Below are 27144 nucleotides of genomic sequence, written 5' to 3'. Positions count from 1 at the left end.
CAACTTAATTATTTTTGGTGAATCTTGATTGTGAGTTCTCTGAGGATGGGGACAATATCTATTTCATCTTAGAATCCTTAGAACCTTGGTATAGTGCTTAGTCCTGAAAACATTAAAGAAATACTTGTTGCGTTGAAGTGAATGGAACTTTTTTCTCCATCATTGCCCCAGCCCAGCTGAGGGACTTAAAACCAGTCACCTGGAATATGAATATTTTGATGATTCCCTAACTGGGTCTAATGCCACCAATATCCCCAATACTTCCTATATACTATCACCAGAGTGTTCTTCCTAAAACAAAGGTTGGATCACACCTTGGTGTCCCCTCAAGAAACCATCTCCTATAAGATTTAGCCTAAAAAAGTGGTGCCTGGGTGGCTCAGTGGGTTAAGCGTCTGCCTTCAGCTCAGGTCATGATCTCTGGGTCCTGGGATCAAGCCCTGCATCGGGACCCTTGCTCAGTGGGGAGCCTGCTTCTCCCTCTGCCTCTGCCTTTCCTCCTGCTTGTGCTCTCTCTCTCTGTGTCAAATAAATAAAATCTTTAGGAAAAAAAAAAAGATTTAGCCTAAAATGTTTATTGGGACTTAAAATAAAAAGAAGGGACTTGAATGCCACATTCCTTAGCATGGCATTCAAGTTCTACCTCCTTATCCAGCCCTGATCTATCTTCTAGGCTAATCTCCTGTATCCCTGACTACATCTCCCCATCACCACCATCAGTGGTTCCCAGTGTTAGCCCACGGACTTCCTGCCTAAGAACCTTTGTGGAACTTCTTTATAGTTCTGGGTTCCTGGTTCCATTCCTGGAGAAAGTTGATCTGGATAAGGGCCTAGGAATCTGTTTTAAAAGCTGCTGCATGAAAAGAATGAGAAGACAATTGCAGAATGGGAAAAAATATTTACAAGACACATCTGATAAAGGCCTGTTATCAAAAAAAAAATATAAAGAACTCGTAAAATTCAACATTAAATAAATGAACAACCCAATTAAAAAATGGGCAAAAGATCTGAACAGACAACTCACCAAAGATATAGAGACAGCAAGTAAGCATATAAAAAGATGCTCAGCATCATTTGTCATTAGGGAATTACAAAATAAAGCAATAAGGTATCATACTGCTTATTAGAATGGTCAAAATCCAAAACACCGACACCACCAAATGTTGGTGAGAACGTGGAGCAGCAGAAATTCTCATTCATTGCTGGCGGGAATACAAAATGATATAGCTACTTTGGAAGACATTGTAGCAGTTTCTTATAAAACTTAGCATACTCTTACCATATGATCCAGCAATTGTACTCCTTAGTAGTCACCCAAATGAACTTAAAACTTATAAAGCCCACACAAAAACCTACACACAGATGTTTACAGCAGCTTTATTCATAATTACCAAATCTTGGAAGCAACCAGGATGTCCTTCAGTAGGTGAATGGATAAATAAACTATGGTACTTTCAGACAATGGAATATTATTCAACACTAAAAAGAAATGAGTGACTAAGCCATGAGAAGACATGGTGGAACTTTAAATGCATATCACTCAGTGAAAGAAGTCAATGTGGAAAGGCTATATAATGTATGATTCCAACTATGTGACATTCCATAAAAAGCAAAACCACGGAGACAGTAAAAGGATCAGTGGTTGCCAGGGTGTGGGGCAGGGGAGGGGTGAAAAGGTAGAGCACAGAAGGTTTGTAAGGCAGTGAAGTACTCTGTATGATACTATAATGGTGGATACATGTCCTTATACATTTGTCCAAATCCACAGGATGTACAGCACCAGGAGTGAACCCTCATGTAAACTATGAACTATGGGTAATGATGCGTCAATATAGGTTTGTCCATTATAAAAAATATCCCGCACTGGTGGGGGATGTTGATAGTGGGGGAGGCTGTGCATGGTGCAGGGAAAGGGGGACAGGAAGTACATGGGAAATCTCTGTACTTTCTGTTCATTTTGCTGTGAACCAAAAATTGCTCTAAAAAAATAAAGCTTATTAATTAAAAAGAAAAATCCCCACTGCAATGGAGAACTTTGCACACTTCCATGCCAGCCAGCCCTCATGAAGGCCAGGACAATTGGTGCTCTCCAGCCCTCCCTGCACTTGCTCACGCTCTTCTCTCAGCCTTGACTTTTTTTTTTAATTTTTTTTATTGTAATGTTAATCACCATACATTACATCATTAGTTTTTGATGTAGTGTTCCATGATTCATTGTTTGTGCATAACACCCAGTGCACCATGCAGAACGTGCCCTCTTTAATACCCATCACCAGGCTAACCCATCCTCCCACCCCCCTCCCCTCTAGAACCCTCAGTTTGTTTTCAGAGTCCATCATCTCTCATGGTTCGTCTCCCCCTCCGATTTTCCCTCCCTTCATTCTTCCCCTCCTGCTATCTTCTTCTTTTTTTCTTTCTTAACATATATTGCATTATTTGTTTCAGAGGTACAGATCTGTGATTCAACAGTCTTGCACAATTCACAGCGCTCACCATAGCACATCAGCCTTGACTTTTAATTCCCTCTTTCCCTACCCACCCAAATCCCATGGGCTGTTAAGACTTAGCTGAAACACCACCTCTTTTCAAAACTTCTTTGACCCCCACCCCCAGCCCCCGGCACAGAACACCAGCTTTGGAGTCACACGGACCTGGCTCGAATCTCTACCCTGTCACAAGATAGCCACGTTTCTGGGAAGTCGCGGAGACTCTCCAAGTCTCAGCTTCTGCCTTTATGAAATGAGGATGATAATAGTATCCAGCTCACGAGCCCATGGAGATTAGATAAAATAATGAAGGCAGAGCTCAGCACAGTCCCCGGCACATGGGAGGCCCTCTAACAAATGGAGCCATTAGATTTAATAGCCCTTACCCAGGGCCTCGGCAGCACTTGCCTGCGCCTTTATTATAGTGCTTATTTAATTGGCCTGAGGAACGGAGATATTGTTTACTGAGAATGCTGTGACAGGCTCTGAGGGCTGGAAACACAGATAATGGGAGCAAGGAAAGGGAGGAAGGGGGTGCTTACTCTTCTCCTAAGGCCTCCTTCCTGACCCTGAAACCTTGAGGGACTGTGGTATTGGGGGGGGAGGGGCGGGTAGGGCCAAGCGAGGAAAATTCTGTTCCTGATGAAATGCATCAGGGCACACCTCTTAGAGACGGGCTGGGGGGTCTGCACAATGTGAAAATGCATCTCCTGAAAGGTGGGGCTCCAGGATTCTGCTCTGAGCTGGTAGTTGGGCTGTCTAGGCTCCTTGCCCGTATCTGATTCACTTTTTTTGACCCTGAGAGAGCCTTTCTGCTTCCCCATTTCACTCCCACCCTCTGGAACATGGGGGAATGCAACCCGTCCTCTGGGCACATGATAGGCAATTAATTGGGTCTTGTCTCTAACCAGCTTCTCTAATATGGGAATAACATAGTCCCCAAAGCCTTTCAAAAAACCCCCATCTTTCTTATGGTAGTGATGTACATATTGGAAGTTTCTTCAAGCACTGCCCCCCCCCCCAACTCTCTTTCTCTCTCTCAAGGGAGCTACCCAGCTCTAACTCCAGATGAGAGGCTCTGTGGGAAGCAGGAAAGGAAAGAGAAGAGTTTTAAGTGATTCTGCAGCTTTTTCCAGTTTCTAGCAAGGGGTGGGCAGTATTACAGCCAGTTTGACGAAACTGAGAAAGAAGAATACTGAGAAAGAGAATATTTAGACTGTAAAATGCTATGATGATTTCCAAAAAGAGCCACTTGTGGGAAATGGCATCCCAAGAGTTTGGCCACAGAAATTTGAGAAAGGAAGGTATAAACCTGTGCCGACCAACACATAGTGGCCACTAGCCACAAGTAGCTAAGCACTTGAAGTGCAGCTGGTCCAAACTGAGACGTGCCATGAGTGTAATCATGGATTTAGAAGACTTAGTGCAAAAAAAAAAAAAAAAAAGTAAAATATTCCATTAATAATTATTTTATATGTATTAGATGTTGAGTTGATAATACTTTGGATACGTTGAATTAAGTTAAAATAGGCTATTAAAAATCTTTTCACATGTTCCTTTTACCTTTTTTAATGGGACTGCCAAAAAATTTTAAATTACTATGTGACTTGCATTCTATTGTTATTGAAGCCTCTCCTCTGGGCTTTGTTTTTTGTCTTGGTATAAACTATGTTGGATGCTGAAATCGTTACCATTTATCACATGATAAATGTATCACTCTGGCTCACCAGCTCTTCAATCCACTCTGCTTCCCAGCACGTGGGACTGGCTGAGGGGTGATGGAGTGAGGGGAGGCCAGCAGGACATTCGGCGCCTCCTCCCTCGGACTGCGGAAGGTGCTAGGACCACCCCTCCTCCACCCACAGGGTTCTGTGGAGTTTTGAAATGTCTACTCTCTCCAAAACAAAGACCTTTTCTCCTTGAAGACCTGTACTAAACCCTCGTCCCCCATCTCCTTCAGCCATCTCATCACCTTCACAGTTGTCACCCCTGCCATCACCGTGCTCTCCCTTGGCTCTATTCCCGTTCTTACCACCTCACCATCACCCCCTCGCACAGGACTGCCCTGCCTCCTTCTGCTCATACACTGAACCATCTCCTCCCTGTCTCCAGGGATGAACCCTACCAGCATTGTTGCCTCTGATGCTCTGTCCAACCTCTTAAGCTTCCCTGAGCTGAGGATTTTGCATGGCCACGCTCCCAACTTCATTCTGGCAGCCAGACTTACAGCAGCCAGACTGCAGGGCTCAGAGAACCAAGCAACAACCCTGGAAAGGGGTGAGGCCACAGAAGCCGGTCCTTACCACATTGCAGGGGGAGGGTAAGAAAGAGTGACCAAATGAAGGAACAAGATACCCAACGTACCCAGCATGGGGAGCATGGCTTGCTTAGCAAGGAAGAACAAAACAAAGTACCAACAATAATAATAGCTAATATGTATTGATGATTTGCTCAGTGCCAGACTCCAAGCTAAGCGCTCAAGATGCACTGCCTAATCACATTCCCATGATGTCGCCATGAGGCTGAGATAAGGGGAGGAAGCTTTCACGAAGTAACAGTGTGTGGACTCAGGCAGGCTGCCTCCAGGAACCATTCTCTGGTTCACTCATTCAGCGTGCATACACTGATAGCCTCTAAGAAATGTACGAGCTCATGGACTCCCATCCAGCATCGAGGCTGGCCGGGCACCTGCCAGGTCCTTGGGCTAGAGAGATGAGTAAAGCACAGTCCCTGAACTCAGAGATCTCAGGTTTTCAGCAACCAAGGGAGATGTAGGAAAGCCTAACCCTGTCTTCAGATCACACTGTTCTACAGGCAGAGAAACTGAGACTGGGCAGGAGGGGGGAAGGATAAGGTCAAGCCCAAATCTCTCCTGCCTTAATGGGGCAAATGAGAGTCAGCTTGCCTTGTCTAACCAAACCAGGGTTTGTCATCAAGCTCCACCCTTCCCTGGTGATTTTGCAAACATGCTGTGTCACTTCTTGGCCACAGGTCCTCTTGACAGACTCAGCATGTCTTCTGCCTGCATCTCCATTGGCTGCGATCACAATGCACGGTGGGAATGTCAACACTCAAGTCAAAACTCATCCATTCCAGAAACTCTACTTAATTCAGGACACTCAGGTCCTGTATCCTTTTGAATTTTGTGGGCTCACATTTCCACTATAGTAGTATGCACTTGAATGCTGCTTTGTACATGTTGTTAAATTTCAAAAATGTATGCATTAGCTCCCCAACCAGATTTGGAACTTCTTAAAGGCAAGGATTAAATATATCTATCTTACCTTCCCAATCTCCAAGCACTTGGTAGCAACCTCAGCCTATGTGAATTGCCTAATAAATGCTGATGGCTTGATCTATTGTGCTCAGACATAGCTATGTGTGTCTGTGTGCATGTGTGTATCTGTCTGTCTGAACCAGCATGTATAGCAGGGGTGTTTGTGTCTACAAGTATCATGTAAGTCTGTGTGCATGCATTCTCCAGCTACTGCAGTCATGGAAGCTTGGGCACACAGCAGCACAATCCGTCAATTTCCAGACGTTATCTCTCATAATAATTTCCTGCCAAATCTTTGAGTTGCAATTAAGAAAGTAGATAATTTGAAACATTTTCCTCTGCATGTTGAGATGGATTATAATCCTAATTTGATAAAGACTCTTAATGACTCATTAGCCACCCTTGGCTTCTCCTCAGGTCATCCAACTTCCCAGGCGCAGGGAGGCAGCAACGCTCAGGCCATTACGTGTTATTGCTTCAGCAGCACTAAAACCAAAAGACACAACAAAGCCACAACGGCGCGCCACAGCCCTTGAATTCTCTTTTCTTCAACTCCTAGATTTGGGCATTGGATTTTCTTTTCCTGGCTTTGAACAAAGCCTCTAATTTCCTGATAACCCAAATGCGCTCCCTGGGGTCTTTGCATGCTGCCTCAGCTGGTATGTATGATGCATTGCAGGCTTCCCTCTGCATAGTGGCAGAGGGAGACCTGATCTCAAACCTCTGGCCCCTACCCCCACCACAGTTTGTTTCCTAGGAAATGATCCCCAAGTCCAAAGGGTAGGGTTCCTGGGAGCAAGGACTATTTCAAGTTGTTTACAGATGATAACCATGTAATAGCCTCCTTTCTGCTCTGGCTGACCAAGGATCAGAAAGCACAGAAGGGGGGCGCCTGGGTGACTCAGTCGGTTAAGCATCTGCCTTCGGCTCAGGTCATGATCCCAGGGTCCTGGGATCAAGTCCCGCATTGTGCTCCCTGATTAGTGGGGAGCTTGCTTCTCTCTCTCCCTCTGCTGCTCCCCCTGCTTGTGCTCTCTCTCTCTGTCAAATAAAGGAAAAAAAAAAAAAAAGCACAGAGGGTCTTTGGGGAGGTTACCCCACCCATTCATTTCCTTTTCCCCTGGCAGAGTGGCACCTATTCCAGGCCCCAGGCATAAATAATTAAATTATTCACAGAGTCATGGTTTCCCTTGGGTCACCCAGTCTGGAATTTAAGAACCCTGACTCTCGGAAAGTTCTTACTCATACATGGACCCATGTGGACATGTGTACAGCATACATAGACACACACACTCATCACAGATGTTCCCGTAGGATGCACAGCCACACCTCCACAGAAGCACAGAGACAGCATGCGTACGTGTGCAAGGACTTCTTTGAATGGCCCTTGACCCTGAGATCTGGTAGGTGAGTAAGGAGGAGAGGGGGGCTTAGTCAAGCAGCAAACGTATCTTTGTTGCACACCTACTACACGCCAGGGACTGTGCCAGGTGCTGGGGCACCATGTGGCACAAAGAGAATGGAGAAGCTGGTGATGATCAAACATAGTCGGACCAGTAGTTGCTGCACTCGGAGTTGGAGCAGGTGGGGGCGGCATCTGTCAGACTGCTGAGCTCAAATTCCTTTCCCAACCCCCCCCCCATGTGTGTTCTTACCCCTGTCCCTGCTCTACTCTATCCCCGATGTCTACAGGGTACGCTTGGGTGAGATAAAAAGCCTCCACTCCCCTACCCCACTCCCACCTTGCACATTTGATCAATGTGACAAATGCCCTCTGGGCAGGACCCCTGAGGCTGTCTTCGCTGCCACCCACCCCTCCTTCCTTCCCAATGAGTCCAGGGAGATCTGAGCAGAGGGGTGATGGATAGCCCTGTCTTATTGTTCCAGACTCCGAATCCAACAGGGGCCTGGGAGAGCTGTATAAATCAGAGCCTGGGCTGGGCTCTCACCAGCGTGAGGGCTCAACAAGAGGAATGGAAGGCGAGGGACCATAAAACTGTCTGTAGGCTAAGTCGTTTCATTTCAAGTCAGGGCCAGGGAGAGAAAATGTTTGGTTCTTGGGAGACAGAGTCATTTGAAGAGGATGGATAAGCTGGTGGAGGTCTGCACGTCTGCATGCTCAGAGAGAAGGAGGCTGAGGGAGGCCAGTCCCACAGGGGGATACCGGACGAGTTGTCCCTCATCTCTGGTGTCCACTCATTCCCACCATCCAAGGCGGGTGGGGTATGCTCATGTCTCAAACTTTGATAAGGTTTAGAAAAATTAGTCTCTAGTGAAGAGAGAAGATTTTTGTCCCAGATGGCTGATAAACTATAATTTCCCCTTCTTTGACAAAAGAACAGCTGGGGGTTTAAAAAAAAAAAAAAAGAAAAGGCAATGCTGGGCATTAGCTCTAACTGTGATCAAACCGGGATCAGATAGAGGCAGGAGCTATTCCCATTTCATTTACTGAAACTCGTATGGAACAGCTAGTGTATGTCAGGCACTGTGCTTGGTGGTGGGGGCACAGAATCATGTGGCCCTCCTCTCAAGGGGCTCCCAGTGTAGCTGGAGACACAGAGAAGCAGTCTCCTAAATGAATGGAATGTAGTTTAGTATCCTTTGTCACAGCACCTGTGACAAATCGCTGCATCTATTGATTTGCCTGTCATTCTCCCCTCCTTAGACTGGAAGCTTCTTGAAAGGAGAAAGGGAAGGAACCAACATTTGAGTGCCAATGAGAGGCTCCCGTTAGGCACTTTCGAGTCACTGCACATCCACCATAACACTTCATGGTATATTTTATTATCCTCATTTTAGAGATAAGAAGATTGAGGCTCAGAAAGGTTAATTCACTTGCCCAAGGCCAAAGGTAATATGTGGGCGAGCTGGGACTCAGCTCATGTTGTTGCTTCCCCACACGCTGCTCACAGGGTCTCACTCACATTGTGCCTTCAGCTCCTGAAGCAGTTAGCCAACTCAGGAAGCTGTTGACTATATACGGGAGGGAGGGGCACAGCGCAGCGTGCGGCTAATGCTGGATGGGTGGGTCAGGAAGACTTTGCTGAGGAAGGGATTACTGAACAGTTTTAAATAACAGAATAGAATTTGCCAAAATGACAAGAGATGAAAGTCAATGTAGGTGGAAACATGTACAAAATGCTGTGGAGGCGTGAAATGGCATCACGTGTGCTGGCCATCTACTCAAGAGCTCCCTGCCTCACCCATGACCTCCTTTACCCTTCCCGCTCCAGGCCTAAGAAACAAGAGCTCAGCAGTGACCCAACGGGGTGTCTGTTCTATGCAGTGCAGTATGTTTCTTTGGCTGTTATTGTTATCTTTCCTGGGACTAGATTATGAGATCCAGGTAGGATCCAGTCTGCTTTACTCATAAGTATAATTCCAGCACCTAGAATGGTGCCTGACCAATTTTGGAATGAGTGACAGACGTGGACCAGGAAAAGGGGGTGTTCCCTACATCTCTGCCTTCCCATGAGGCTGGTATAATTGGGCCAGACTAGGAGTCCCTCCTGTTTGGGGTCAGGGAAAACCATTTTAAGGCCAGACAACCATTGAGATAGGACCAAAGGAGGTGAGGCCCAGGGTCCTTGAGCAGTTGGCAAACTGCTTCTCTGTGTTCTCTGCTTCCTCCTCTCTAGTTCAGGAGCCAAAACTAGGATGTGGGCTCAGAGAACGTGGCCACAGAACTGACCTTGGACCTGCCCCTAATCTTCAGCTTATGCTAACAGGATGGATCTCTGTGGGGCAGAAGCTTGAGGAACACCAATATTTAAGGGACAACACAAAGCAGAGGAGCCTATAAGGGAAACTGAGGAGAGCCCAGGGAGCTGTGAGACCCAAAATGACACCCAGTTACCTACCTGTCTTCTAGAGCTTAGTGGCTATCACCCCACAGAAGTCTGTGGATCACCAATCCAACTTCTAGAAATGATAAAGGTATTAACCAAGGACAAGAATGAAAGAGGAAAAAAACAGTGGGTTAAAGTGTTTCACAGTTTTGGGTTGGTTTTTTTTTAAGATTTTTATTTATTTATTTGACAGAGAGACAGAGAGAGAGCACGAGGAGGCAGAGCGGCAGGCAGAGGGAGAGGGAGAAGCAGGCTCTCGCTGAGCAGGGAGCCCGATGCGGGGCTCGATCCCAGGACCCTGGGATCATGACCTGAGCCGAAGGCAGCCGCTTAACCCACTGAGCCACCCAGGCACCCTTATTTCACAGTTTTTAAACAAAACGAGGGAAGAGTGGTACTGGCTCAACAGAAAGAGGAAATCACAAGCCAAGGGCCTGTAGTGGGGGCTGATCCACTCTGCAGAGCCCCGAAATATTCAGCCCTCAGAGGCACTAAGTCTCACGGCCCTGAGGCCAGATACGTGGCTGGACAGGGGGCATTGGTAGGAAGTCTGTTTATAAAAGGGATCCCCACTCTCCCCACCCAGCCTGTCAGCCATACTCCTTTGTCCTCCAGTAAATGAGACTTTTTTTTTTTTTCCTTTGGAGGAACTGAATAAGAATATTGGACTTGGGAACACCAAGTGTGGTGGAGGGTGAATGAATTAAGGGGAGATCTGCATGCTGAACTCTGACCATTAGTCCTTTCTCTGGCCTTGCTGGATACTCCCCGTCACCACCAACCAGTAGATTGGAAGATTCTTCTTTGAAGAACTGAACAACTCCAAGAGAACTCCAGTTACTGATATTTGAAGTTCCCTCAATAAAAGACTCACTTTCCACCTGGTCACCCTCCGTGAAGCCCACTAGTTGACAAACTCTGCCATTTACATAACAATCTTCCAAAATCAACTTTCAGTGTCTCTTCCTTAAATATAAATAAGCAGTCAAGAATCAGCAGATACTTGAAAAAAGACTCAAACTTGATAAAGGGAGACTGAAATAAACAGGAAAAAAAAGAAGATCTGAGGTCATAGAGATTTTGCAAGGAGGAATAAAAAAGTTCAAAAAAGAGCAATAACATCAATTCAAGAAGATAAGAGGAAAGCTTATATTCATAAAACAAGAAGGGATTACAATAAAAAAAGGAAAAATAAATGAAAAAAGCCTCTCTGAAATTAAAAGTATAATTAACTTAAAAAAAAAAAACTCATAAGATTTAGCAAAGTTGAGGAAGACTTCCAAAGAAGGAAACAAAAGAGAGATGACTAACAAGAGAGAAATAATTAGCCCAGCACAAAGAATGAAAAAAAATATCTACCAAAGCCTACCACCACCATCATTGTGATTTTATAAGACTGACATGCTGCCTATTGCACTAAGGTAGCCAGTTATTGTGATTTTAAATCGTGAGGGATAAATAAAAGTTCCTGCAATTTTCTAAGGAGAAAAAGAACCAGGTAAAGAAAACAAGAATGACAATATTAAACTTCTCCAAAAGCAGCATCAGATGTTAAAAAATAACAGAGAAAGGCCTTCCAAATTCTGAAAGTATTTTTTAATCTAGAATTCTATACCCAAATAAATTATCAATCACACATCAGAGTAGTATAGAGATATTTTCAGGTAGTCAATGACTCAAGACAATTACCTCTAAAGTACTCATACTTAAGAAGTTATGGGAGAGGGGTGCCAGGCTTGCTCAGCATTAGACTCTTGATCCCAGGATTGTAAGTTCGAGTCCCACATGGAGATTACTTAAAAATAAAATCTTTAAAAAAAGAGAAAAGAATGGAATTTAGCAATTTAGTTTGATGATAATGTAATAACAAAGACAGGGAATTCAGGAAATAGGGACTCCAACATAAGAAGGCAGTAAAGGAACTATTCAAAATGATGGTAAAGGGAAGCCTCTGAATAACAGTATGCAGTATTCCAATTCTAAGAGCAGCCAATCCAGATTGGAGCAGAAAAACAGAAGGTTCTTGGAGGGATAACTGTAAAGGGAAAAATGGAACAGATGGGTTTGAATGTGTGCAACATGGTATTAACAGGCATGCAGTTGAGTTGTTGAACCATTTGAAAAAAAATTAATTATAAGTACATTTGGGCATCAGGTCAATTAAAAAGGAGGCAATGACTAACTCCAGGAAAAACAAAGAATTGTACAAAAGAGAATATATGATCACAGTGTACCACTTGACTCAAGAGTAAATAATATTTGCATAGTCATTAGTATATAAACACTAAATATTAACGTAACAAAACAAAGTTTATGTTGGAGAGACAAAAGGAGGGGAAGTGCAGGAACGGCACTGGGGGAAAAAGGTGTGGGAGAAACTAAGGTCTCATCCACCAAGGCAGAGAGTCAATATACAATTTCTAAAATTGGTAAATCAAGAAATAACAGTGTAAGTATAGTATTTAAAAATATGGCAACATTTACAAATGAGAAATGAGCTGAAGGAGTTGAAGTTGACTGACTTGGGGGCGGGGACTTGGGAATGTGAAGGGCTGAGGCAAAAAATACCAAACTGTGTATAAGTATTATTTGATTAAATTGAAAATTAAACTTTTGAAAAAGAGTCTCTATGGCTCACATACAGTCCAGCTTAGCTTCTTATGATATAAGATCAGATAAAAATTTGGAGCCAAAGTTCTGGCTGAAATAAAGGATGCATTTTTATGTGAGTGTCTGCCTATCTCCCCTTTGGAGACCTGACATGGTGGTGAGTGGTCAATAGGTTTCAAAGATTAAGAAATCTGATCCTGACCTACAGTTGTGGACATTACAGGCAATTCTCAAACATATCATATTTCATATCTGAGCATGCTGGTCTCTCTGATTAGAATAAACAAACTTCCCAAGCCCCTAACAAGGTGAACTTCCCTTCAACTTTTAAAACTCTCCTAAGCTATCACCTCTTCTCAAAAGTCCTTCCTGATGTCTCCTCTCTGAAGAGTTACTTCTTTCCACTTTGGGCCTACTTCTGAATCATCTGTGTCTATATCCAGCAAAGCATCCAAAACCCCGTGATTCAGTTGGAAATTAGCTGTTGCTCCAGCTACTCTGTGATCCTCTCTATAGTCAGCAGCTTGTGCTAGTTATGCTGCAGGATAAACAACAAAATCTCAGTCACTCACCACATAAAGGTTTATCTCTCATCATGTTATACGTTGGCTGTGGCTCTGGCTCTACTTCCTATCTTCTCTTTATGTGGGTCTTATTCTGGACATGCCATTCTCCTGGCAGACAGAAAAGAGAAAATGTGTGTGGGACCACAAAATGTTCCTGAAAGCCTCTGCTCAAAAGTGACATATCACTCCTGCTTCATTTTCATTGGCCAAAGTAAGTCACATGATGAAGTCTGATGTCAGTGGCACAGATAAGCATATTCCTGTCACAGGGAGAGGCAGCAAATAACTGGGTGCCATAATACCATCTACTACAATCTCCCTGTTGGGATCCACTTCTTATCCCTGTATACTGGACCTAGCACGATGCTTGGCACCAAGTAGTATTCAGGGCATCTTCATTGACTTAAACTGAATTGTCAAATAATAACTTAGCCCAATATACAACCTGAGGACAGAAAGAGATTTGGAAAGGGCCTAAAAAAATGAAAAGAGCTTAACATAGAGCTGGGAGGGTATCTCCAACAAACTCAGGGTACGTGGAATAGCACCGAGCTTAGAACCAAGAGACTCGGGTTTCAGTTCAGACTCTGAAAGTCATTACACCTCTCTGGGCTCATCTTTAAAATGAAGGAGATGAAGTAGAGGATCTCTAGGGTCTTTTCCAGTCCTAACCTTTCAGGAGTCTCTCATAGAACACTTCAACCTGGGTCCCTGAGTAACTGCTTGCCAATCAGCCGACTTCTAGTAGTTATGGTAGCCAGTTGTACAACTGAGAAGAAAAGAAGCCCCAAAGTCACATCACACGCTAAAATGAATTTCAAAACACTGAAAATTCAATGATGACAATAAGAGAAAATAAAACTGTACTTCAAAAATGAATGTGTTTTCAACAAAAATGTTAAGTGGCAAATGTTTTCTTTAAAACAAACCATTTTCTGTTTTGAGCACATTGTTCTAGACAGAGGGATATCCATTACACAAAAGCTACTTATCACGACATTGCAGAGGGGTGATTACACATCTGAATGTACCCACACTGAGTTCTGGTTCACAAATGGAAATCATCACATAAGTAGAAACTGTCTCGCACATAGTGAGAGTTTGGTGTTTGTTGAATGAATAAATATGGGCCTTGGTTGGACTTCTTGAGCACTGAAGCTATCATTACCAATCCAATGTAGCCCTATTCCTCTGCAGCTGGAGCTGGTCTTTTTATTTTTTAAAGCTTTTAGAAAAAAAATTAATCTAAAAAGGGTTGAGAAATCCTGTAGCTAATGTACTAAGAGAATGATGTACTAAGAGAATTATTTAACAGATGGTGGGTCCTAAGCCCTGTCTTCTCAACAGCAGAAGGCAAATGTGATGACCCTGTTTGATTAGAGAAACTTGTACTCTTAAGTTTCCACCCAGATATTGGGGATGTCAACTCAGGTATCCACCACCACCAGATAATAACAGCATGTACATATCATTTATTGAATGCCAGGACTATTCTGAGCTCTTTACATATATTAACTTATAACTATCAGCAATTGTAGGAAAGGGGTTCTGTTATCATCACCATTTTACTGATCGGGGAATCAAGGTCCAGAAAGGTTAATTAACCTGTCCAGGGTCACATGCTGAGTGGCAGGGCTAGGCTTTGAACCCAGGCAATCAGGCCCCAGAGTCTGTTCTAAAGACCCCTCTACATTATATTGCCTTGAGGGGGCAGCATGCTACCAGGTGAGTTGGATTCATTCTTGGATATAGTTGTAGCCTGGAACCATAAGCATATCATCACCCCCTCATCCATAAAGACCCTTCCCACCCGTTCCCTGTGCCAGCCTGGGAGACTGTGGCTTCCACCCTCTGATCACGGGTGCCATGAGGAAAGTGAGTGTGACTGGATCCCTCATTGATCCTTATCCATCTCCAAGTTTCTGGACTCCCTGCCCCCTTGCCTGGATGAATATAAGGAAAGATAACCTCTCCCTCATACAGTGAGGTCCAGTTTCTAGTGGCCTGAGCACTGCAATCACATTGCCAGGCTCTTTCCTGTAAAAAGCAATCAATATTGTCCCATCCCACATCCTCACCCTTTCCTGCTCCTCAGTCTATAACTGCTATTGATTACATCAGAGCTGGAAAGCAAATGCCAAAATATATCAATCAGTCACCAAGGTGCCAAAGAGACTTTATTAAAACCATTACACCTTCTTCTGTTTTCCTGCCCACCCCACGTTCCTCAGCCCAGTGGCCATTTCTTTTGGAAGGTTTCCAAGAACTTTGCAGACATGATCTGATGGCTGGTGGAATTTCCTCTATTGGGGGAAAATTTAGACCCAGAGAAGGAGCAAGAACAAGTCCCATGGTGAGAAGATGGAAACCAGGTGTGTGAAAATATGTGCGTGTGTCTGTGCAGTATATATATGAAAATGTGCACGTACATATGTTTGTTTAAAGAAAAACCTAGAACTTAGTCACATTTCAGAAACATTTTGCAATTATCGCTGAAATTTTTACAAATCAATTCCTTCTGGTTGCTTAATGTCCTTCACTAAGTGGTTTAATTGTGAAATTTCACTTTATAATTGGGTTCATTTTAATGCAGAAAGAGGTAGATTTGCATAAGCAAATGACAAACAGTTAACAAAATCCATTAGCAGAGAAGCAGGAATCCAAATAGCCACACACCCTGGGTTGTCGGTTTAGAATCAAAACCTGTGGTAAGGAAGCCCCTGGCCAAACCCAGACCAAGTTCTGCTGCCCCTGACCAGACAAAGGGGAAGGAAGAAAAGTATTTCAAATGCTCTTAACATATTACCCGGACAAGAGGAAACCTGCCAATGTGGCAGGAGAGACAAAGTGAAGGAGAATTTCTGCTTGTCAGTGAAAGACCAAAGACCGTTTCTTTCAAACTCCAGGCAAGGATTTAAAAAGAATCACCAGTTTTGGGGCGCCTGGGTGGCTCAGTCGTTAGGCGTCTGCCTTTGGCTCAGGCCATGATCCCAGGGTCCTGGGATCGAGCCCTGCATCGAGCCCTGCATCGAGCCCTGCATCGAGCCCTGCATCGAGCCCTGCATCGAGCCCTGCATCGGGCTCCCTGCTCGGCAGGAGGCCTGCTTCTCTCTCTCCCACTTATCCTGCTTGTGTTCTCTCTCTGGCTGTCTCTCCCTGTCAAATAAATAAATAAAATCTTAAAAAAAAAAAAAAAAGGAATCACCAGTTTTACGAAGCTCTTTGACAATTCTTTTTCCAGGTGAAAAGAATACTGGACTCAGAGTAGACGGGACTATGGAGAATCCGACTTCTAGTCCTCATCCTGCCACTAACTAGCAGGGATCTTCCTGCTGAGGTCTCAACTAGACCATACCTGAATGTCTATGTTTGTTTGTTTCTTTCTTTCTTTATTTCTTAACGATTTTATTTATTATTTGAGAGAGAGCACAAGTGGGCAGAGGGGCAGAGGAAGAGGGAGAAACAGACTCCCTGCTGAGCAGGGAGCCCAATGCGGGGCTCGATCCAAGGACCCTTGGATCATGACCTGATCCCCAGGACCCTGGGATCATGACCTGAGCAGAAGGCAGACGCTTAACCGACTGAGCCACCCAGGCACCCCTGAATGTCTATGTTTCTAAAGCTCCGACTGTCATTATCAGTAATTGACGAATTCTTTCATTCATTCACTCAACAAATATTCATTGAGTGCTTGCGATGAATAGGTCCTATAGACATTACAGAGAATCACAAGGACATGGGGTGAGGGCTAAGCTAAGAAATGTATAAATAAACAGTAGATAAGGCCCTGCCCTCATGGAACTTACAGTCTAATGGAGTGTTACAGACTGAATTGTGTCTCCTTAAAGCTTATAGTCTGACAGGACGGGCGTCCTTCTAAGAAGAGGAAGAGACACCAGATCTTTCTCTCTCTCTCTTTCTCTCCATGCACACACAGATAGGAGGCCATGTGAGGATGCTGTGAGAAGGTTGCCATCTGCAAGCCAGGAAGAGACACTGCACCAGAAACCAACCCTGCTGACACCTTGATCTTGGACTTGCCAGCCTCCAGGACTGTAAGAAAATGAGTTTCTGTTATTTAAGTGACCTAGTCTGTGGTATTTTGTTATAGCAACTGGAACAGACTAATACATTGGGGGGAGGGGAAAGGCACGGTGCTATGGAGCTCAGGTTGAGGTGCTTTGCCCAGTCTAGGGGATGAGGAAGGTTTCCCAGAGGACCTGACCCCTAAAAGGTCAGAAGAACTAGCAGGGGAAAGGCGGGAGGTAGAGGGGAGTTCCCAGGACAGGATGCTCACATGTGTGAAGACCTGCAGGTAAGAGGAGTGAGTTCAGTTGGGGGAGCCAAACACACTTCCTTGTGGATGGAGCCCAAAGTGTCAGAGGAAGAGGATAGCAAGAGTGGGGCTGAGGAGGTAAGGGGAGCCAGGTGGGGGAGGTTTCAGAAGCAAACATGTCTCTGAAGATTTCAAAGGCCAAGGAGCTGCCACACCTTTTGAAACTTTGGGTTCACCCCATTGATACTTCCGATTCTGCTGGAAAAAATGCCAGCTTGATTTCTGCAGGCACAAAGAAGTAGTCTGCTTTTCTTGCCTCCCTAACCAGTGAAGTCCTTCTTTGTGTGTTTGCGTAGGTCCCTTGTGGAAATGCTTTGCTTTTTCATCCCTAAGCTTCCTCCTTGCCTTTCGAAGCGTCTTCTGGGACAGCCTCTTCTTCAGGTGTTTGCCTTCAGTTCTGCGAAATTCCTTTGCTTTTTGTTAATAATTGCTAGTGCTTGTTGAGTTAGCTAATGCCAACCACGTACCAGGGCTTTCTGTGTATCAGCAGCTTTTATTTAATCCTGACAACAACCCTCTGAAATAGAGTCTGTTAACTCCAGTTTATGGAAAAGGAAACTGAGCACAGAGAGATTAAGACACTTGCCCAGGGCCACTCAGCTAAATGAAGAAGCCAGGATTAAAACCAGCACAGTGTAGCTTGGATGTCCATACTTTTAACTACTACTATGCTCTATTGTTTTTTGGGAAAAAAAACAGATGGAGAAACTGGGGTCAGCTAGGTTCTCATGGCTAGTTGAAGTGCTGGGGCTGTTGCTGATTCCAGAGCCTATGCTCATAACCTCTTGAAGGAATGGAGAAGCAGCTGCTGGCTTTGAGAGTGACTCAGGAAGTAGGCTAGATAGAACTATTGTGGAGTAGTTGAGGAATAAGGGAGAGAGATGGAGAGAAGCAGGAAGTTGGGGTCACACTCAGGTTTCTGAGTAAACCGTACAACCAAACCTTCATCATTTTGTGCCACTTTATTGATTTGTTTACTCATTGTCTCAGTCATTGAACAAATGCTTATTCAGAACCTATTCTGTTTCAGGCACTGGGCTGGGAAACTAGGGAAAGAGGAGCAGGTAAGTACTGAGAATGACCATGAACCTTACCAGCACCTTCCCCGTGCCCTCATCTATGGAGCTCAAGGACTTTCAAGGACATTCGAGGGGATGGAGTTGATATATAAATAAATACAACAAATTATTACGGTGTGATTATATATATCTATCAATATATGCCCATCTACCTATAATGTATTAAAAGGAGGACAGCCTATCTCTGGCTAAAATAGGTGGGTCATCACTTTGAAGAAGATGCCATTTGAGCCAGTCATGAAGGATAATGGGAATATCCTAGGCGAGTAGCTGGTTCCTTGGAGCTTCCCTGGAAAGTATGTCGCAGATCCCCACATTCTGGGACACAGAGTCATGGAATTAGATAATATTCACACTGAAAGGAGCCTTAGAGGTCATCTGGTCCCACCCCATTCATCCACAGGCGGCTAGCTGAGCATGGCCAGGCCTGGAGTGAGGCAAACCGTAAGGGAACATTTCCTTTCAAGGCCCTGGGAGTGCGGCCCAGCCCTAATCCCAGCCCTGAAACTGAGGCACAGCTTTACTGGGGTTCCAACAACCAGTCAACGGCCAACAGTACCTTGCAAGAACCACCCCCGCCCCACCTCCACCCCAGTTTTCTGGGCTTTGTGATTCATGGGTTGTGGGGAGCCAGGCAAATGGAAAAGAAGATGGAGAGGAGTCAAGAAAGTCACCGTGGTTTCTGGTTTGTACAATTGAAGAGACAACTCTAAATCTCTACCTCCACCACCCTCAACCCCTCTCAAGCTCCCGGCTTCCCCACCCCCAAGTCTTACGGTTAGAAGTAAGGATGTCTTCCTCATGGTATCCCTCCCTCTCGTCTCTCTGCTACCCGCTCTCCCAACGCCACACCTCCCCAACATTTATTTCAGCTTCCGATTCTCTTCTCAGAGAGAATGGCCCCCAAGGAGCGCCTGCGCACGTCCACCTCGGAGGTCACAGGGCTGCAGTTCAACAATCTGCCGGCAGGGGACAGGCCTGCCGCGAGTCCCGATCCTGCCCGAGCCTCCCTGCCCCCAGCCCAGTCACAACTCCTTAGAGATGCAAATTGAGAAGCAGCCTTCCTAACCCGAGAGGGCTGCTAATTCTCCGACGAGTATGCAGATTTCCATCCTGCCTTTGCCTGGGTTTATTTGTTTTACTTTGCAATAAATTTAATACAGACTCCCTGAAGCAGAGAGGCAGATGGACTATAAACTCTGCATTTTGAGCAGCCTCAGTTACTAGGTTAGTGTGGTTTTTGATCCCTACTTAAATTATATCTATGAAATTTGACATGGATTTGGGTCTGGGGTTTGCTGGCTCCTTGGTGCTCTGGAGCTGCTTCTAGGGGATTTACAAGGGTTGATTTGATTATTGGGACTTTAATTTCTCACAGAGGCTAACGAGCGGGCTGGGAAGCCTGGCTGCGGTATAACAGGAAGATGGGAAAGTGAGAAGTTGGGTTGCTACCTGCCCCAGTGTAGGCGGGGTTAGTATTGTTTTCCCACGCCCCTGGCAGGGCCCTGAGTCAGACACACTAGGGATCATGAGCCGGAGGCCTGTGCTGCCCCCGCCTCCCCGGAGCGGGGGTGGGGGGAGTCGTGCAGCAGGAAGTGCCCACAAGAAACTCAGAGTCCAAGAAAAAAAATCAGACGCACATATGGGGCAGACATAACTAAAACATCTATAAAGAAGCATTAACAAGACCAGTACAAATTGGCGTTGTATAACAATGTAAATTGGACATGAGGGGCTGTGGCAGAGGGGAGAAAACTGCTACTCGCCCCTCCTATTAACACCTCTGCCTCATGCCACAATGTGCAGCCTTCCCCCCTTCCCGGCTCCCTTTCACAGACCACTGAAGAAAAGAAGGCCTAAGGAGCTAGGAGTATGATGAGCTGGGTTCTTGTCCCAGCTTCATGGGGTGCTTCTTTGTTCAAATGTTGAGTAATATGTTTAATTTTTCCGAAACTCAGTTTCTCTATCTGTGAAATTGGAATTGTGTGTGAGGGGCTGGTGCCCTGCGACAGTGGACAGTCGTGAGGTATCACTGATGAGAGTAGGAAGGCCTCGGGGCAGAGGGAATTTCAGTGAGACCTCTACCTGTCCTATACCTGTGCCTAAAACCTGTCCGTGTGACCTAGGTGTGGGGGATGAGCTGGGCCCCCAAAGGCAGACAAGGTGTGGGGGCCAGCTCTCTAACTTGGTCCTGCTCACCTGCACACGAAACCTGCCAGTAGAGGACTGGCCAGGGCAGCAGGGTTCCAGCAGCAGCAGATTCCAGGACTGTTGTGCAGACTTCGGAGGGCCTGGGCCACCCTGGCAGTGGGGGTGGGAGATGGGCAGGGAGGTGGGGCTGCAGCCTCATCTCGCCCCCAGGGAAAGCCCAGAGCAGATCCCAGAGACCAAGGAACGAGGGCCCCTCTTCCTTTGCCTCGCTTCTCTGCACCTCTACATCCTTAGAGGCTGGAGCAGGAAAGGGAACTCGAGGGGACACTAGAAGGAAGGTGTTGGAAGAGCTGAGAAAAGCAAAGGTTTGGGCATCACGAGAGTAAAGCGGCAAAAGGAAGGAAGAGGGCAGATACAGGAGGAAAGGAAGAAGCCAAGGACATGCTGTTTGTTCCTTGTGAGTAGGGAGGAATCACCAGGAGAAGGGAGGAGAAAAGAGGAGCAGAGTAGAACCAGAGAAAGGAAACAGCCAGGCTTCCCTCGAGGAGGGGCTGGGGGGCAGGGGACATGGAGGCTGAGAGGAAATGGAAATGAGGGGCTTGGTCACCATGGAGAGAGAAGCTGGAAGCCTGGCAGCAGTTTGTCTATTAAGAGGAAAGGAAAGGACTCAAAGAAGCTGTGGGTGTGTCTACACACACAACCAAATTGGAAAATAACTAGCTGAATTCAGCCCAAAGCAGGGCATGGAGGGGGAAGGGGAAGAAAAAACTGGCTAAATTCTCTCCAAAAATGACAAAACTCCCCCCCCCCGCCCCCTTCTCCATCCTACCTGCCCCGCTCCTCACCCCAATAATGCACTGAATTAAAACTATTAACAGTCAAGATTTTGTTAAACGAGTTTTGGGGACTTCCCGCCCCCCACCCAGATGCAGTCCCATGATTTGTGTTGTGCAAGGGAAAGAGAACCTAAATCCCGCAGCGGAGACAGAGAAAGGAGACAGTGGTGGGGTGGCAAGGAGGGGCAGGGATGCATGCAGGAGCAAGGATAAACAGTCAGACACCTTGGTCTTCGTAGCAGCTCCTGCAGCAGGATGAAGAAATCCAGCAAGTACGTGCCACAAGGCCGAGAGGATGACCACACAAGCCCTCCAGAATCGTGGCAGGGACAGTATTGCCTTGAGACCCATCGTCAGTCAGGCTTCTGCTGATCCTGGGCTTCAGAAGAGCCCGCACTGGCTCTCCTCCAGGGGCATCCTCCCTAGGGGCGCGAGGCAGGAGCCTTGCTCCCCCTTCTAGGTCACACTCCAGGTACCCAGGTCAGGCCAGGGTGGCTGTTTGGGCAAGGATGGGAGTGCAGTGGGGGGTATGCCCCCACACAGAGGGTGTGGACAGACCTGGGGAGTGGGGACAGCAGCCTCAAGGCTCCTCACAGTGCAGAACAGTGCCTGTGACAGGAATGGGGGAGGGGGTGCTGGGTCAGGGCCTCCACTTGCACCCTTGCCTTGGCCAGGGAATGTTAGCAGCTGTCCTGAGCAGAGGAGAGCCTGGCTTCCCAGCTAGAGGTCAGGACACTGAAAAAAGTAAGGAATCCGAGATTGCTATAGGATAGAAGGTCAAAGGGCAAAGGGAGCGAGAGGGACAATCAAACCCTGGGCATGTGTGGCAGAGGAGAGTGGGGAAAAAGAACCACAGTATATCTCCTGTAATATCTGGTACATACTCATACTAAAAATCACCCATTGTTTATCCTAAATTCAAATTTGACTGGTGGTCCTGTGTTCCATCTGCCACGGCTCCCTGGAGACGGAGGGGTTGGAGTGGTGGCCACAAGGCATTATCACAAGGTCAAAATCTTCCTAGAGCTAAAACATGCCAGAGAACCTTAAGCATTCCAGAGTCAGACTAGCACGTTCCAGTTATGGATGGGGTTGTGAAAAGCATGGTCATTTTCAAAGGCCCTGGGCTAAGTGGAGAGAAAGATCAAATCCTCTTATCTCTACCAGTGACTTTAAGATGGAACCAGAATCAGAGCAAGATGCAAGCAAGGGAATCTCTGTTCTGTACCCACTGGAATCCCAGAGGTTAGCTAAATCTAAAGTGATAAGGAAGAATTTCCTCCACTGGCCCCCGTCCTTCATGTTGAAAAAAAGGGACACTCTCAGCAAAAGAAGACTGAACAAACACTTTATCCAAGTACTTTACAGTTTACACAATTCTACGCCATTTTTCTGATCTAACCTAAAAGTCTCCTAGTGCAACTGATACTTTTGATTTTCAGAAACTAACCTCTCAGATGCTACATTCCAGGAGGAAAATAAATAAAGAAATATGTAAATCAATAATAACCCTACATTAATTTTGAACTCAGTTATGAACATAGAAGAAAAAAAAAAAAATCAGTGGTTGCCAAATGAAAAAGGACAAACTCAAAGGAGCGTTCTTCTTTTTTTTAATCCAAAAAAGTTTTACAATGGTGTAATAAGCAATAGAGAATAAAATAAAATTAAAACAATAATAATAAAAAAGCATACCCAGCAGTGTCCTGTTAAATAATTGGATGAGATTCATCAGGGCAGCAACTGGTGCTGAGTGTTTTTTAATTTTCTCCCTGCTGGATATTCTCCTCTCATGGAGTCAACAAATAGATGAACTACTTGTCAGAGACAGGGCCTTCACAGAGCAAAACTGAATTCTTCAGTATTTATTTTCCTCTTCATACCTCCTCCCCAAAGAGGAATATCTGGTCGGTTTTTTAAAGACCCCCCAAATCTAGAAATGATTAATTCTGTCCATGAGGATCACGTGATTATATCATGCAAAGAGTTAATTCCACCACGGTGCACACTGGATTCAGTAAGAGGGTTTAGTAAGATTTACTAATTGCCTCTCCTCATGAAGGAATCAACTTTGCAAGGGCAGACCCAATACTTAAATGAAGGCAAGTGAAGGCCAGATGGCACCATGTGCTTTCAACAAACCAAGGTTTCACAGAGATCGGAATCCAGAACAGTGGGCCCCCAGCACTAGGTGAACTGTGTAAAAAAGAACCCATAACTAAGCAGTCAGCGCTACACGCTCTTCCCTACAGCAGCAATTTAGCCTCAGAAAAATGACATTATGGTTCAAATTGGGCTAATATTATTGACTTAAAAATTTTTTTTCATTTTAGAATTTTGTTAGCATTTAATTCATTCTTAGTTGTAAAAAAACTATAAACAGGAAAGTCATGCTTATTTTTTGTTTGTACCTTTGAGGTTATATTATCATATAAATAATTCAGGTCCAAATTAGATGTCTGAGAGAATATTTTTCTTCTTTGAAAAAGAGTGGACATTAATCAAACATGAGGACCAATGATAGAGTGGAAAAACTTTGGCCTAAAAAGTCAGTGCTCTGGGGCCTGATCCTGACATAATCCACGGGGCAACTTGGGCCAGTATGACTCCGTTTGAGCTCTAAAACAGGAGTTACCTATGTACCTTTTTGCTTTCTCAGGGGTGCTCTGAGGATCAAACGAGCTAATGAATGTGGAATAACTGTTTTTTTTTTTTAAGATTTTATTTATTTATTTGACAGAGAGAGACACAGTGAAAGATGGAACACAAGCAGGGGGGAGTGGGAGAGGGAGAAGCAGGCTCCCCGCTGAGCAGGGAGCCCAATGCGGGGGCTTGATCCCAGGACCCTTGGGATCATGACCTGAGCCGAAGGCAGACGCTTAATGACTGAGCCACCCAGGCGCCCCTGAAATAACTATTTTTAAAAAAACTATTGCTCAAAGCATTGTGGAAAGTATTTTCCCATAGCATCCTAAGAAAGGGTAAGCAGTCTAATATGAGATGGGTAGTTCTTGGATTTGCCTGCTTAACTCCATGAGCTTAAAAGAGTTGTCATTTCCATTATGATTAACCTAAGAAGGCTCCATGGAAGAAAAGGAAGGAGAGAGAAGACGGAGCACGCATGGGGCCTGCGGGTACCTTGCCTAGCTCGTTGACACTGCGGACTGTTTGTCCATCTGTGTTCCATAATGGTGTTCACAGACCTAGCCATTCTACCCATGCCCAGCTCTGCTTTCTTTGTCCTCTTGCCTTCTGGGATCCCCTTCTGACTTCGTCTGGGAAATGAGACAGAAACAATATTACTTAATGGTGTCTGGGGAAGAGAGTTGTCAATTTTTCCTGCGCTGGCCTTCACCCAACTTTCCAATCAGCAATATTGCAATCAAGGTTGGACCCACCTAAGGAAAGTCTAGGCACTGTCAGATCAGATTAATCGGAAGTTCCAGGCACTGATCTCTGAAGGAGAGGAAACAGAGGTAGAGGGGGCTGGGTGCCTGTTGGCGCCAACTCAGCATGTACATTTTTTGGAAGGTAGATGCAAATACATATTAGTGACATCACAGTAGAGAATTTAGATACTAGTAGTTCCTGCACTGCAGTAGCATTTTCAGAATCAGGATTTGACACCAAAATGTAAGAAGCTGCTCCAATATTGTTTGGTGGGGTTTTTTTGTTTGTTTGTTTGTTTGTTTTGTTTTGTTTTGTTTTGGGTTTTTTTGGTATTTTACCCCTTAGCACATGAATTATCAACTGTTTTACCAATAGAAAATAAAACACAATTCCTTTTTATAAGTAAAAACAAATTAAAAATTCAACATACAATACGATACCATTTACAAAAAATTAAGTATCTGAGAACTAGTTTAAAAAGGAGTATGTAAGACTTGAAGAAAATTTTTAAACCCTTTTGAAGAACATAAAAGACCTGAATAAGTGCAGGAATCTATCACACTCCGGAAAGGATGACTTAACTCTAAACAATGTCGATGCTCCCTAAATTAACCTGCAAATTGAATCCCTCCCAATCAAAATCTCAATAGATTTGGCTGGGAGACAGGGGTGGAAGAACATCTGTCAAACATTCTAAAATTTATGAGGAAGACTGAAAGTCCACTAATGCTAAGATGGCTTTTTTTAAAAAGCAATAAGAAGAAACACTTAACACTAGAAACTGAGAAATACCACAGAGCCAGCATTATTAAAACAGTGTGGTACTGGCACAGAAAGAAACAGGCTGGTGGGATGGAAGAGCGGGTCCAGAAGCAGGCTTACGTGTGCATGAAAACTTACAGGTGATAAATCTGCCATTATAAATCAAAGGGTAAAAAGATGACTTATTTCATAAATGGTAAAATAAATTTGAATCTCTATCTCATTACTGAATAAGAAAATAAACTGTATATAGATTCAATCCCTAAATGTGAAAGGTAAAATCATAAATAATAGAAGAAAATACATGATCATATAGTGTGACCTAGAGGTGGGAAAAGATTTTGTAAACAAGATTCAAAAGCAACACCATAAGGAGAAAAATGGCTGGATTTTATATCAAAATTAAAGATTTCTATTCGGTGAAGTATACCATCAATTGAGTTAACACATAGATGGGTAATGCCTGGAAGAAGACATTTGCACTAACAAATGCTTAGGGAATCCCAACAAATTAGTAAGAAAAAAAGAAGAAACAACAGAAAAATGAACAAAGTAGGTAAGTAGGCGGAAAGTCTTTTAGGTGAGACTTAATTTCACAAATAATGTGAAAAACACACAAAAAAAGATAAGATGCCATTTCACATAGAGTAAATTAGCAAAAAATAGGAAGTCTGATAATACCAAGTGCTGACAAGGATGTGGAGAAACAGGAGGGCTGATAAATTTAAAAACTGGTCCAGCTCTCTTAGAGAGCAATTTGGTGGGGCTTATCGAAGTAAAGAATGCACAGAGCCTATGACCCAGCACTGGCACTGTGGGGACACACACCCTGGAAAAAATCTCATGCAGAAGCACAGAATGTCCATCATCTTGCTGATGGCAGAAGCAAAGCACTGATGGCAATCTGGGTATCCACCAGCAAGGGAACAGAGGGTAGATATGGTAACTACAAATGACAAAACACCATGCAGTGGTGAGAAGGAATGAAATAGATCCACTTAAAGCAACACGGGTAGGTCTCCAAAACAGAGTTGGCATGGGGGCGGGGTTGGGGGGAGGACAGATTTATAGCACAATATAATTTATGTATGTTTTTAAAAGACACCAAGCAATACCACTTATGTTTCAAGGATATCTGTGCATGTGGATAAACTTATGGAAGGTGGGTTAGAAGGATACACACTACCGTGGATATTGGGGTGCTCCACCCATACCCCTCTTCAGGGCCAATGCACCCACCCCCCAACTGCTGGGAGTATTAGTGCTCAGGCTCAAGGCTGCATCCCTCAGGGGAACTGCCTCACCTAAAGCTATGCCCCTTCTAGGGGAAGTGGCCAGTGGCTGGCTGATGCAAGGATATAAAAGGCTTGACCCTCCAGGGGCACCTGGGCAGCTCGGTCAGTTAAGTGTATGATTCTTGCTCTCAGCTCAGGTCTTGATCTCAGGGTTGTGAGTTCAAGCCCCCTGTTGGGCTCCATGCTGGGCACGGAGCCCACTTAAATAAATTTTAAAAATTAAATTAAAAAAATTTTTAAAAGGCTGTCCTGCTTTGTTTGGGAAAACTCTAAAGGGTCATCATGCCAGGTCCAGAGCTTCCATAGTCTCAGCTGAGTCCCTGGTGGCAAGCACAGTGGGGATCAGCTTCACCTTCGGTCCCATCCTACGGTCCTCACTTCTTTCTGGGTGTGTCTCCTGAAAGCATTCCTGAATGAACCTGCACGCGAGCCCCCATTTCAGAATGTGCTTCCTTCCAGAGAGCCCTATCTAAGGAATATGTGAAATAATCAAGAGTGGGAGCAGTTA

General features: G+C 44.9%; 1 protein-coding gene across 1 annotated transcript in view; it reads right to left on the bottom strand.

Moving 5' to 3' along the window:
- The window catches only part of PKNOX2 (PBX/knotted 1 homeobox 2), a 278261-nt gene extending 259261 nt beyond the window's left edge, over positions 1-19000 (bottom strand). Inside the window, exon 1 of the mRNA XM_032426350.1 lies at positions 18979-19000. The gene's annotated coding sequence lies outside the window, so the exon portion shown is untranslated. The remainder of the gene's footprint in view (positions 1-18978) is intronic.
- Positions 19001-27144: the final 8144 nt, after the last annotated feature.

This window comes from Phoca vitulina, unplaced genomic scaffold (assembly GCF_004348235.1).
Source record: "Phoca vitulina isolate PV1807 unplaced genomic scaffold, GSC_HSeal_1.0 scaffold34, whole genome shotgun sequence".
Taxonomy (NCBI): Eukaryota; Metazoa; Chordata; class Mammalia; order Carnivora; family Phocidae; genus Phoca; species Phoca vitulina.
Note: the sequence above shows the minus strand (reverse complement) of the source record. Positions and strands in the feature narration are given on the sequence as shown.